Below are 13,621 nucleotides of genomic sequence, written 5' to 3'. Positions count from 1 at the left end.
AAGCAGGTACATCAATGCATCATCAGCATATAAATTTAAAAAAAAAGGATAATTACGCACTTATATAGCGCACGACTACCCGTAGGCATCTCGGCGCTTGTACGAATACCGCCGAGGAACCCTTCCTGGCCTTTCCCTGTGAGGAGCCCACTCCTGGGCACCCCCAAGGTGAAGTCAGGCATCCTCAGCATTGTTGGGGCCATTGTAGAGATTAAGCAAGGTATTGCCCAGAGGTGCAGAGTGGGGCTCATGATCAGAATAGGTACCGAGGCGAGAATTATCAGGTCCGAGGAAATTGAGCCCGAGACCCGCCGAGGCGGGAATTGAACCCTGGTCCCGGCCAGACTCCTGCATCAGGGTCTGCCGCTCTAACCATTGAGCCACACTTCTCTATTATATACGGATACAACATGTGTGGTCTCCCTGATTTGAGTCCCCCATCCCTGCAATGCCAGCTGCAATTGGCAAGCCAACGACTCCATTGCCAAGGCGAAGAGCAGGGGCAACACGGGGCACCCCTGGCGGGTCGCACGGCTCAGAGTCAAGCTCCACAACACCATGCCCCCCACTCACACCTTCGCCAAGGGGGCCCCATTTAGCAGCTGCACCCACCTTATATAGGTCCCTCCTATGCCAACCTTGCGTAGCACTTCCCATAAAAATTCCTAATACAGGGAGTCAAAGGCTTGTTCGATGTTAAGCAACGGAAGTGCAATCTGGTCATCCTCCAAAGTTGGGGAATACATCACCAACGATAGCCTCCGCAGGCTGCTGGGGTGTTTCTGCGGGGGATAAACCCGCACTGATCAATCAACTTGGACATGTACACTAATAATCATGTGGCTAATATTTTTCTGAAAATTTGCACATCCACATTAAGCATCAGCAAAAGGGCGATCGGAGGATACCATTGTGCTATCTTTGTCGGGCTTGGGAAGCATGACTATAAGCGCCTCCATCATGGACGCTGGGAGCATCCCCCTTTCAAAGACTTCGGTGTAAACCTCTAGTAGGTGATCAGCCATTCCCCCACCCTACTTTGGTAAAATATAGCCGGTAGGGACTTCGAGCTTCGACCATCTTCAATGACCTTATTGCTGCAATAATTTCTTCTTTAGTGATGGCGACGTCTAGACTGTCCCTTTCCCCTCGGAACAAAGAGGACATTCATATAGCAGCTAGATATGCAATCCTACCCTGATTGCCCCGGTCAGTGGTGCTGTATACACCTGTTGTAGGTGCGCTTCAAACCCCTCAGTGATGCACTGCTGTGAGTTCACCATATGCCCCTGCCCATTCGAATTCCCCCTTTTGGTGTGCATCAGGTTTCACCTCAGATAAGCAAGGCAAGCATCCTGCAAGCTTTATCTCCTTCCCTATGGAGACAATGCCTATAATTAGAGTGGAAAAAATGTGTCTAGCCTGTCCCAAGTGTGAAGCAGCTCCCGTTTACATTCCTTCCATGGAGGCAATCTGAGGGGTCGTTTAACTATCTCGCGTTCCAGGTGTACCAAGCTGTTTTTCAAGCCCATCCAGAGACCTAGTTAGCTGTACTTTAACTCCATACGTGACTTTCATACATTCACCACGCAGCACCACCTTCATTGCATCCCATTCCATAGCTCTTGTGGATGTGCTAACCTTGTATTCACCAAAATAGTGATAACCTTCGCCACTTCTCCCGCAAACACTTGATCTGACAACGCATCCACAGCCATTCTCCATAACGGCACCATAGGCGCCTCCCTATGCATTCGGAAAGAGAACAGCACAGGTGAGTGGTCTGACAAGTAGCATACTAATAGGAAGCACTTTCCACCCTTTTCTTAAAGTGTTTAAGTTGTATATATTCTGCGAACTCTACCCGAAGGTATCAGAGCTCTTTACATGAGCACCAGTTGGGTTACAGGCAGACATATTTTGTAAGGCATAGGGAGATTAAATGATTTGCCCAGAACCATAGAATGTTGAGCGTCCCTGCCAAAACTCAAATTCCGTTTCTCAGCTTTGAGGTCGACCACTCTAGCCGCTAGACCGCATCCTCTCCCCATCGGAATAAGGTGTCTGATAATAAACAGTAGTCTATGCAGCTGTACGCCCAGGTAGCAGGTACATAGCATGAATAGGTTCTGTTATGTGGATAATTCACTTTCCAAGCATCATGCAGTCCTAGTCCAAGTCCCCACATCAATTCCTGAAGGGCACTTGTCATTGCCTGCTTAGTTTGTAACTTAGGGGGGGGGGGGGGGGGGGGAGGGGGGAGACGAGCTTACTCACCATTTGCAAAAAGAAGAGTTGATGGACAGAATGCAGAACAATGTCATACATTCATCTGGGCCTAAATCCATCGTATTTTTTTCACCGCTTAGCACACAATTTAGGTCGCCAGCTAAAGTTATTGCTGTACCCACATGCTCCATGGCTGCATGCAGTACCGCCCTAATAATTCAGAATCATCCACATTGGGAGCGTTCACGGTCAACAGGCATACATCGCAAGCATCCAATACCCTAGAGACTATCACATAGCGACCCTCGGGGTCTAATCTCACCTCTTTCACCACAAAGGGAACCTTAGGCACAAATCAAAGCACCCCTGGCATAAATGGAGTATGATGGAGAGAATAAATGCCCCTGCCACCTGCGATGCAAGTGCGGTATTTAGGACCCCCAGGTGTGGATCTCCTGAAGAAAGGCCACTGAGAACCCATATCAGCGGATGTAGGAATTCACCCTTTGCCGTTTACTAGGTTGACCCAGTCCCAGACGTTCCAGGTCACAAATTTCTACCCCAGCTCGCCCCACCACTCTGCTTAGTACAGAGGACCCAACATCCAACCAGGCGGTGAGGCTGGAGGCTCATAAGCCCGGCCAATAGGACTGTGATCCTCAGTGATCTCACACCAACACCTTAACCACTTTGGTGTTATTAGCATGACATATAGTGAATCTGAAACCGGGAGAAACAACCCACTATAATTCCCCCATTCATAGCAAGGCATAACCCATGTATCCGGCCAGTGCCTATTGGTACTGACATGGGGGCTATAACCGAAGCAGAAAAGAATTACAACAATACATGTACTCAGTTGTCTGAAGAGCAGTGGCGGCTGGTGACATTTGAAAGTGGTGAGTCGCAAATGTTTGGGACCTGTTGGCGATCAAGCCTGATTGTCTCTCCCACACACAAAAACACACAATTTGCAAGTTAATGCAGGGAGAGGGTACAGAGGATAGGGCACTGCTAACACACACCACATCAGTCACCCGCACAGGACGGCCAGCTTTCTTATCTGCACAGCAAATCAATCAACACACAGCTGGAGCCTTGGCAATCTTAAAATCGTTCAACTTAAAATTATCTCTCAACGAACCCGTGCAGGAGCCAAGCCTGGGAAATGTTTGGCACATAAACCTTGCAACAAACACCATATAAAAATATGATAGAGACACTTCAAAATTCAAAGAAGTGCATTTCTTTAACATACTGAAGCGTTTAAATTTAGTACAACAGATTATATATCTGCATTAAGAGGCATTTGCCAAAGGGAAGGTTTTTAAACCTGAACTTACAAATATTCTTGCCCCCTTCCCAGCCTCTCTCATGCTGGTAGGTATGTGCACCCTGTATGTGGCCTATATTCTTACAGGGAACAACATTATAGTCTACTTAAATCAGACACAAGAGATGTGCTTTTATAGTGCACACTCTGAACTCAGGTATTTCAAAGGAAAAGGGAAGCACAGTAAAATAAAATATCTTGCCAAGGGCTCTCAAATATGCAATCAGTGCCTTTCGTGTTATTTAAGAGAGCTTATCAGGTAATACCTCGGAGTATGTCTCACCTTGTAATCCAATAGTGCGTGCTATAACATTTGAGAGCTAGCTGTCCTTAAGATGATCCTTTTTGCTATCATTAATGCTTTCCCTAATTTTAACAAAAAACAAAACTTACCTTAGTTAATGGCTTCCCGCTTTTCTTTCCTGACTGAGGATCCAGGATCCAGACTTCCGACTCCCACCGTCGCTGTAGAATTCCGACGTCATCAGAAGGCAGCAGGCAGCCTCCCTCCCCTCCACAGCAGCCAGCGCTGTGATTGGTTCGGCCGGCTGCCCTACTGACGCCATTTCTCTCTGTATGCTGCAGCACAGCAGCATACAGAGAGACAGGGAGAGTGGGAGGGGTTACTCGAGGGCAGGGGGTAGCGGCGTGCCTACTGTGTTAACACTGTCTGTTTGGGTAGCCTCTCAGGCTGCCCAAACAGACAGTATTACCAACAGTGGGCAAGCCGCTCCCCCCTGCCCTCAAGTAACACCGCCCACACAGGAACTTCTGCTTTCTCGCTGTGCGAGAAGGCAAGGCAGAAACAAATGGTAGTTATTATCATTGGTAATAATAACTACCTTTGTTTGCCTTCTCGCACGGCGAGAAAACAGCGGGGGCGGCGCCCAAATGCTCCCATGGACCAGCCGCCGCTGCTGAAGAGTAAGAGGGATATGCACAGGGTCCGCTCCTTCACCCCTGCTCCTGATCCAAGGCAATACTCATGTACTCTCCAGCATCTCTGTGTAATGTGAAGGACTCCAGGGTGTTGGGCACACAATTCGAGTCCATCAAAGTTTCATCTGGGCAGACTATAAGTATCCAAGTATGGCGGATGCCAGAGTGCGGCAAAGAGTCAGCGGAGTGCCTACGAGTCTTGGACCCCCCCCCTGATATGTAGCACCATTCCTCACCTTATTGCATTCTGAAGGTCTCTGCTGAGGGTGCACTCCCAGGGAATCCAGCCAGTCATTTACCTCGCTGGGCCTTACAAAGAAATATGCTTTCCCACTGTGTTGTACCCTGAGTTTCGCAGGGAACATGAGGCTGTATCGCATATCCCTGTCTCTTGGCAGTTTTTTTTAGTAGGCCCAAAGTCTCTGCGAAGGGCTTGTACTTAATGAGTATAGAGTGATGTCCAGGAATATCATTATGTTCCGACCTTCAAACTGGGGTGTCCCATGACATGAGCATGGACATGTTGCAGGATCTCATTGCTATCTCTAAATTTAAACAAGTATGCTATGATGGTGCCTTGAGGTGCACATGGCCTTGGCGGTGCAGCCAATCCCTTGTGTGCCTGTTCAATTGTGAAAAATTTAGAAAGTCTTTTTGGCTGCAGGGAATTGGTGTTCCAGTCCTCCGTATATAGCTTGATGTATTGTCCTTCTGCCTTCTCAGGGAATCCCACGAAGCGAAGGTTGTTCCTTCTGGAACGCTCTTCTGCGTCTTCCAGTCCATTCGGGTCAATAATGTCTCTAATTCTGACACTTTCTTTTTCAGGGTAGCCACCTCAGTCTGCAGCATTTGTACATTACTTTCTGACTCTGAAAGCCTTTCTGACATTTTATGGATGTTTGTGCAGAACAAGCCTACCTCAAGAGCCACTGTGTCTATTTTTGCAAGGGTGATCTCTCTTGAACCCCTTATTTCTGCCAGAATCTGAAGGAGATCCAGCGGCCTACTCTCATTGGGTGACCATGTCATAAGGCAGCCAATGAGAGGAGGACCTATCCTAGTCATTGCCGAGTGTTGGGGGGTCAGTGAGACTTGCCGACCCCACCATACTTTGCGACGAGGTCTCATTGTTAGAGAGTCAGTCCTGGGCACTTTTGGCCTTAAACCTAAAGCAACCAGGTCATACTCTGGCAGTGACGCTCCCTCTCATCATGAGGGGGGGGAGGGCCTCACAGGCCTTTGTCGTGCTGATGAGGTCGCTGTCCTCAGTGCTGTGAAATCTTCACCTGGCAAATCTTAGCTCGGGCTATCCGGCGCTTGTGCCTGGCTACTTACCTTTACATGGAGAGTGTCCGTTAGGCTGACCTTTACTCATCATGCTTTGGAAAAGGAAAGGGAACATCGCCCAGGTGCACATAATGACCGGTCTCCTCTGAGAGCTACTTGCTATTGTCTTCAGTTTCTCGAGGCAACCTGTCTTCAGTTTTATCGGGGAGCCAGAAAAATCCCTGTGTATTTGAAAGGGCCGGACACTGATTAGTTTAACTTGCACTTATCTTTCTTTTAAGGAGTGTTTATTTTATTTGCAGCTAGTTAAACGTAGAAGGCTAACTAAATAGTTCAGGTACATATTCTTTTTTTATTGGTCTGGCCAGATCCTGATCCCAACCCCCAGACTCAATCACCCCGCCCCCATTGCACCCAGGATCATAGTTCCCATACATTGTTTATGCAGTTTGACTGCTGGTTTCAGGAAAACTATTTGTACAGTATTGGGACGACAAGGCAACACAGCAAGTACCAAAGACGAGATTCTACGACAGTCTGGCCAGCCGCCCACATGGTTCTGCGAAAGTTGTAAGTTTAGACAGTGCGCTAACAATAATTGGGGCCCTGGTCTGTGAGGCCACTTAAAGATCACCACAAACAAGCTATGTACTGAAAAGTCACTGTAAAGCCTCTTACCCAACGAAAATGTAGCCTTGTTTGGCTATGTTGCATACAAGGGGCTGCCACAGGGGGGACTGGGTGCATTGGGGGCCACATCCATACACAGCCACAAACTACACATGAGTGGGTGCACGCAACAAGGATAGTCAGATCAGGGAACGCATGGATGGGAATTACATAGTGAATTTTCCAAGCTGAAATGACCTATACCATAAATATCGAATGCAATTTAAATATAATATAATATAATATAATATTTAAATATAATATAATGTAGTATAATATAGTATAAAATATTATAGTATAATATAATACTAAATGTAATGTGATTTAAATATAATATAATGTAATATAATATAATACAGTATAATATTAAATCATATACTGTAATGTAATAGAATATTATATTAGATAATATAGTATAATATGATACTAAATATACTATAATGTAATATAGTATAATACTAAATATGATATGATATAAAATAATATAATATAATATAATGTAATATAATATAATAATAAAAGCTTTGATTTGCTCTCCCTGGTACATGCCTCTCTTTCAAGTTGCCGGATATCTTAGCCCTTTTCTCCTGCTATTACTATCGTCTTTATCGACTTGGCAAACCAATGAGATGAGGGTGACAGCTTTCCTATGTAAAACAAGTAACCCGCCATCTTTGTCTGATGTGATTGACAGCACTGGTCTGCTAACACTGGGACAGTACGGTGGGCGAGCAGGTTCATACCGCGCATCAAGAACGTATTTTATTCTCGGCAGGAGCACCCAATCCTTACTACAAAGTTAATTTCGAAATGAAATCTGTCTTTAAAGATTTGCTGAATGCCAGATGCTTTCCAGGGACCAGAAAAAAAACACATGACTGTCACTGCTGCTACTTTGCCTTTTTGAGGACAAAATGTGGGATATCTTGTAGCTGTGAGGTGAAAAGGATACAAGCAGTGCTTTGAGGGCAGGAACGGGAGAGTGACACGGATTGCTGCACACTGATTGTGGTGTTTCACTGAGAGACGGTGCAGCTGAAGCAACTGCCAGAGAGATGTGACCACTCCCCCCCCCAGCCCACCTCAGCCAGAAGCCATCACATTGCATTTCAGAAAGAGGAGCGCTGTGGGCAGTGTAATCTGCTGTTTGGAAAACACAACCCTGAAGTCCACGACGCGGAGGAGGCGAGGAAAAGCATTACATTCGATCAAATATTTTTATAGACAGTATACTTGTAAAAACACTTGTGGCTGTCAAAGGCGTGCCCGAAGGTGCTTGCTTCTTCTAATGTGTTTTATGGAATATATATTTTGCTGAGTGCTCTAAGCTGTGTTTTTATAAGTGTGTTTTGCTGCTCGGTACGTGATGTTTTAAAGGGGAAATCCGGCGAATATTACATTAGTCTCAACACCCAGCAGACGTAATTGAACAAGGGAACATCGTGGGATGCCTATTGTTGGGGATTGTTCGAAATACAGGTCTTGATAAACAGAACGGGGTTTCCTTTAAACTGCCAGACCCCTTTAACTGGAGGACAACGTGATCTTAAGCCCTCCTCTGCGATCCTGTGGCCTTTAAGGTGTGAGGCTCTGCTCAGGGGAGAAGCCAGAAAATCAAAATGCCCCGAACTTTGAACTACACTTATAATGGCAAGCAGCACGTGATGAGTGTGTGCTTAGCACTCCCTAAAAGAGCGGCCTTCACTGTTCCATCCAACCAAGGGAGTAGTCAGAAATTTAGAATGCCCCCCATTTTGCAGAGAACCTCTGATGCACACCAAGCACAATAAGTAAATGTGCCCATCCTCCACTCGGAGAAGTGACGGGGACAGGAGAAGTGACGGGACAGGAGAAGGAGAAATGAAGTGAGGGGACAGGAGAAGGAGAAATGAAGTGAAGTGAAGGGACAGGAGAAGGAGAAGTGAAAGGAAGGGACAGGAGAAGGAGAAGTGACGGGAACAGGAGAAGGAGAAGTGACGGGGGCAGGAGCAGTGAACGGGGCAGAAGTGAAAGGACAGGAGAAGTGAAGGGACAGGAAAAGTGAAGGGACAGTAAAAGTGAAGGGACAGGAGAAGGAGAAGGAGAAGTGACGGAACAGGAGACGGAGAAGTGACAGGACAGGAGAAGTGACGGGGGAAGGAGAAGTGACGGGGCAGGAGAAGTGACGGGGGCAGGAGAAGTGACGGGGGCAGGAGAAGTGACGGGGGCAGGAGAAGTGACGGGGGCAGGAGAAGTGAAGGGACAGGAGAAGTGAAGGGACAGGAGAAGGAGAAGTGAAGGGACCAGGAGAAGGAGAAGTGACGGGACAGGAGAAGTGATGGGACAGGAAAAGTGACGGGGCAGGAAAAGTGACGGGGACAGGAGAAGTGAAGGGACAGGAGAAGTGAAGGGACAGGAGAAGTGAAGGGACAGGAGAAGGAGAAGTGACGGGACAGGAGAAGTGATGGGACAGGAGAAGTGATGGGACAGGAAAAGTGACAGGACAGGAGAAGGAGAAGTGATGGGACAGGAGAAGTGACGGGGCAGGAATAGTGATGGTACAGGAGAAGTGACGGGACAGGAGAAGGAGAAGTGACGGGATAGGAGAAGGGGAAGTGATGAGGCAGGAGAAGTGACGGGGCAGGAGAAGTGACGGGGCAGGAGAAGTGATGGGGCAGGAGGTGACGGGGCAGGAGAAGTGAAGGGACAGGAGAAGTGAAGGGGACAGGAGAAGTGACGGGGACAGGAGAAGTGACTGGGGCAGGAGAAGTGACGGGGGCAGGAGAAGTGACGGAGGCAGGAGCGTTGACTGGGGCAGGAGCGGTGACGGGGGCAGGAGAAGGGAGGGGGCAGGACTGTCCCCATTGGGCGCAGAATCTAGACTGATTTGCATATGGCTGGGTCCAAACTGGAATGGCATGGTGAGCAAAGAAACAATGGATTTAGGCCCAGATCTCTGTACTGGGGTGAATGTATGATGTTGTTCTGCATTCAGTTGTTCTTTTTGCTATATTATGATTGAGCAGCTAGCTGGCGACATGAATATGAAGGAGCCTTTGTGGGTTTCCGTGAGTCTAGATTCTCCTGAAGAGTCCCTTTCTCTTCTGAGCCCTGCTTAACACATGTGTACAGGAGGAGCCCTGTATTCATGACCTCAATGTTTGAGACAAAAAATAATCATGGATTTCTGAACATTAAGTAAAAGCATTAAGGTAACATGTTGTTCCTGCTTATATTTCACACGCTTTACATAAACCTGTACTCCCTATGAGTGTTTGCTTTTTCCTGAATTAAACCTCAAACATGTTTAACCATTGTTTTAATTAAATAACGTTATAAGCTGTAACTGGTCAGTGAAATACTAAACGTACTAAAAATTGGTATGTTTTGCTATTTCTAGCCACGCCCCTGACTCCGCCCACTGATTGAATCTTCGGTTATTCCCGCCCCCTGATTCTCCACCCACAGTTCCCCTACTTTTTTTTCCCCACTTCGACCACTGCATACAAACAACACCTGGGCAGAGAAAGTATTAGCTTCATCCAGGCTTTAATAAAGGTGCGATAACCTACAGCTGTCTAAAGCATCTCCTGGCCACTTATATGACCTGAGGTCCTAGCAAGATGGGCCGATGAGCCCAGAACCCGGCACGCGCTCCAGGACACAACACCGAAGTAGACTTATGTTTCTTCCACTTACTACATTAATGTCCAGTTTCTGATACATATATTAATTGTTGCTGCTCCGTGGTGCTGCAGTTTATAAATATGTGCCGTCTCTCAGGCACATGCCCATAGCTTGTGCAGGAAATCTGAGCAGAATACACGTCAGAGGCAGTGAGCCAGCTCACAAATCACTCACATGTCACTTGCTTTAGGTTCTCAGGAAACTTGATGCCTGGCCTGAGCTTTCCAAAAAGATGATAGTAGGCTGAGTGCTCTCAGCTCCAGAGACCGCATCCAGTGCCCTGGGCCAGCTGCTTTCAAGGAATGACTATATGTGGGAGAGAGAGTGATATTACAAGTGCTTGTATTTGTGAATTACACTGCCTTTTGATAAGACTGCGTCTCGCGCTCTATGGCAGTGACCAACAGGCCTCTTCTTCGGTCAGATACCAGAGGGGAGCCCTGTTTCAGGGCGTGTTGGTGCATGGCGGCAACCAGGTGCTAGCCTGCTGTGCTCAAGCCCCTGTCCGCTTGACAATGCAGGAAGCAGCTGATGCCTGCCTTGTGCTGTGGCCGCCTTAGTCTGGGGAGGTAAGCGTGCCAAACTACCCATTCCTTGTCGCGAGCGCCATCTGAGTCGGGTCAGGTGACCTATTTGTGAATGTAGCAGGTATGGGTGATGGGCCCTTTGTAGGTTGAGAAACTGCTGCAGATGGAAATGACAATTATTGCTCATTGATATATCTTTGTTTATAAGTAATGCCAGGACATATGAGTTCTCACACACACATGGATCTCTACAAGTGCCAAGTTGATTGTGTAGAGAGTGTGACAAGCTCGGCTTCTCTGGTGGACCTCAGCACACCTGCAGCCGGGACTGCAGCAGAAAACAGAGTAGAAAAGAGTGACAAACAAAAAGCAGGTCAGGGGGCCCTTTCCTTCTACACAGCAAGGATGTGGAACATCCTCACTGTATCCATCAGGACCGCCCCAACGCTGCTCCAATTTAGGAAAGATTTAAAGACTTGCATCTGTAACGCCTTAACTGCGGCCGTTATTTCGGCGCAGTGCGGGCGTTCTAAAAGGTGGGCGGGGCTTCGTGGCCGTTGGCCGACAGCAGCACTAGCGAGGTAGTGCTGCCAACGGCCGACGGCAACACGCTACAGGTTAAAGAACACTTCATCACAATGCAATAACAATCCACAAAAAGGCTAACCCTCCCATCCAGTGCTTAATTTGTAAAATATTAAGTGCCAGGGTTCTGACCAGGAGGACACTGCAGCTAGCACCACCCATGGCCCTTGTCATCGCTGCCAAAATAACTACTAACCATCACTCTTGCATGTTAATGCGACAGTTCAGATTAATCCAGATCCCCAAAGCTAAAGGACCGGCTGGGGAGGTAGGCCTTAGCAATTTTAATGTATATTGTATTCCTAAACTACTGTTGTTCTGCTCATCTCTAAATTAGATGAGCAGCGCCATCATGTGGTAGACTGTTGGAAGTATGGTGTTGACAATTAGGTGCCGGTACTGAGCATCGGAAAGCACCGGCTCAAATTAAGCACTGCCCCCATCACTTGTTGGATGTAGGCTTGCATTTTACCCTATAGAGAGCTTCGCTGCCTTTTTACTTAGTTCACATTACCCAAATGTACCCATACAAATGCCTACCCACAAACACAATCGGGATATTATTGAGTCCTCACTCAATCCAAGGTTGGGCACAGATGCAGCATATAATTTAGACTCAGCAAATGGAGAGAAACTGGAGCGCTGGTGCTTCTTCCACACAAGCTAAACCCGCCACGAGTCACCTGGAAACGTTTTCATGGGGAAAACAGGTTGGAACTGATGAAAACATCTGGCTTCAACATAAAGTAAAACTCCAAACATGCTATTCCAGAATCCAACCGTAAAAACTCACAATTGGCAGGTAAGATAACAAATATCTAATTTAAAATCTGCTCCAGGATCATACAAAGCTGTCCAGGTAAATAAACCACCTCATCTGGCCGCGGTGCTGGCCACTGTGGGTGGATTTAAGGTCTCAGGTGGAAGAACTTCCATCTGGAACGATCAAGAGTCCCAAATTCTCAAAAATGTGGACCTCTTTGTCCACCCAGCGAGGAGCTCAGCCTGATCTAATCTTCCTTCATCTGTTAGTGTTTAAAATTCACTTTTGTGGCCTACTCTGGCAAGAGATCTGATTCTTCTGGCTTGGAGGACAGGTTTCTGTGACTCCCCATAATTTTAGTGTTTTTATTAATAATTCGATCCTTTGTTTTCCTTTTGCCTTCCATGCAAAGTTGCAAAGAGGGATTCAGTGCAGATGCTGCATAAAAAAACGTTAAATAGTCGAAAAGAAAGAAACGAATCTATTCTAAGTTTTGGTCGGTGGGATGTTTGAGAGTTTTGGTTTCTACTGTGCTGCAAACAGCATGACCTGCTGTAGAGGCTGAACAGAACACAGCAAAGACTCTTCTGTTTCGCTGAAGTAATGCATAATTGTATACGCTTTACTCTGCTATAAGCAAGGCAAGTGGAATTATGCGGAAAGGGAGGACCAAATGATGTGGCAGGGTGGACTAAATTATGTGGCAAGAAAATGCAAATTATGTAGCATAATGCCTCACATTTTATAATAGTATTACTTCATTATTTTGTCATTTTTACATGTTAACACCATCTGACAAAAGTTTCACCCCATGAATACGAATGTAACACACAAATGCAGCAATAAGCAACAGATATGTTACCAGTCAACCTTTGCAAAGGGCTTCCACAGCGCCGCAACACATGCCGCTGATTTTTGGTAACTTTTGATCCATTGGCTCTATAAACATTTTATTTTGTTAAAATCTGCAGAGTATCCAGCAGATGATCAATTATGTGGCATATGCGGCAAATCCAGAATTATGTAGAAAACTCTGCATCCACCAAATTTTATAATTCAATGGCCTGTTCTATAAGCAAAGTCACCAGTTTCAGAACACTGAATGAAATACACCTTGGGTTCCGGAGTTAAAATAGAAGAAATATATGATGACGTGTGCTCGTAAGAGGATGTAATCGAAATAGTTTGTATCAAACGATCCACCTTAAGATCTTGAGCTCTGGCAGGAGGAATGTATTATTTTCAGGTTATGTCGAGCTGCCAACCGATTAGTCAGTATCATCGGAACACTGACTGCAAAATACTTCCGAATATTGTGTCCCGGGAGAGGAGGGATGCATCTGGTTCGCATGTTAAGCGCGCCAATCCCCGGAGCCGAGCTCGCTTTACACAAAACTGCACAAATAAAAGTCAGATTCACAGCACCGAGCGGTCCGGAGCGCGCGCCACGAACGTCATGTCCCATGACGTGCGTAGCACTTCATAGCAGCGTGTAATGTATTCCTAAACACTCTCAATGTGAGCTGATGTGGGAACGGGGGCAAAGGGAAATGAAGAAATTGGCCCAGGATCACACAATGTGGTGAAGTGGCGCAGGCGGGAGTAAAACCCAGGCCTCGGCGA

The 13,621-nt window shown here is 46.7% G+C and overlaps 1 protein-coding gene across 1 annotated transcript in view; it reads right to left on the bottom strand.

Moving 5' to 3' along the window:
- The window catches only part of RALGPS1 (Ral GEF with PH domain and SH3 binding motif 1), a 1,949,641-nt gene that overhangs the window by 301,300 nt on the left and 1,634,720 nt on the right, over positions 1 to 13,621 (bottom strand). The gene's annotated exons all lie outside the window — the stretch shown is intronic.

The sequence above is a fragment of the Lissotriton vulgaris genome, chromosome 5 (genome assembly GCF_964263255.1).
Source record: "Lissotriton vulgaris chromosome 5, aLisVul1.2, whole genome shotgun sequence".
Lineage (NCBI taxonomy): Eukaryota > Metazoa > Chordata > Amphibia > Caudata > Salamandridae > Lissotriton > Lissotriton vulgaris.
Note: the sequence above shows the minus strand (reverse complement) of the source record. Positions and strands in the feature narration are given on the sequence as shown.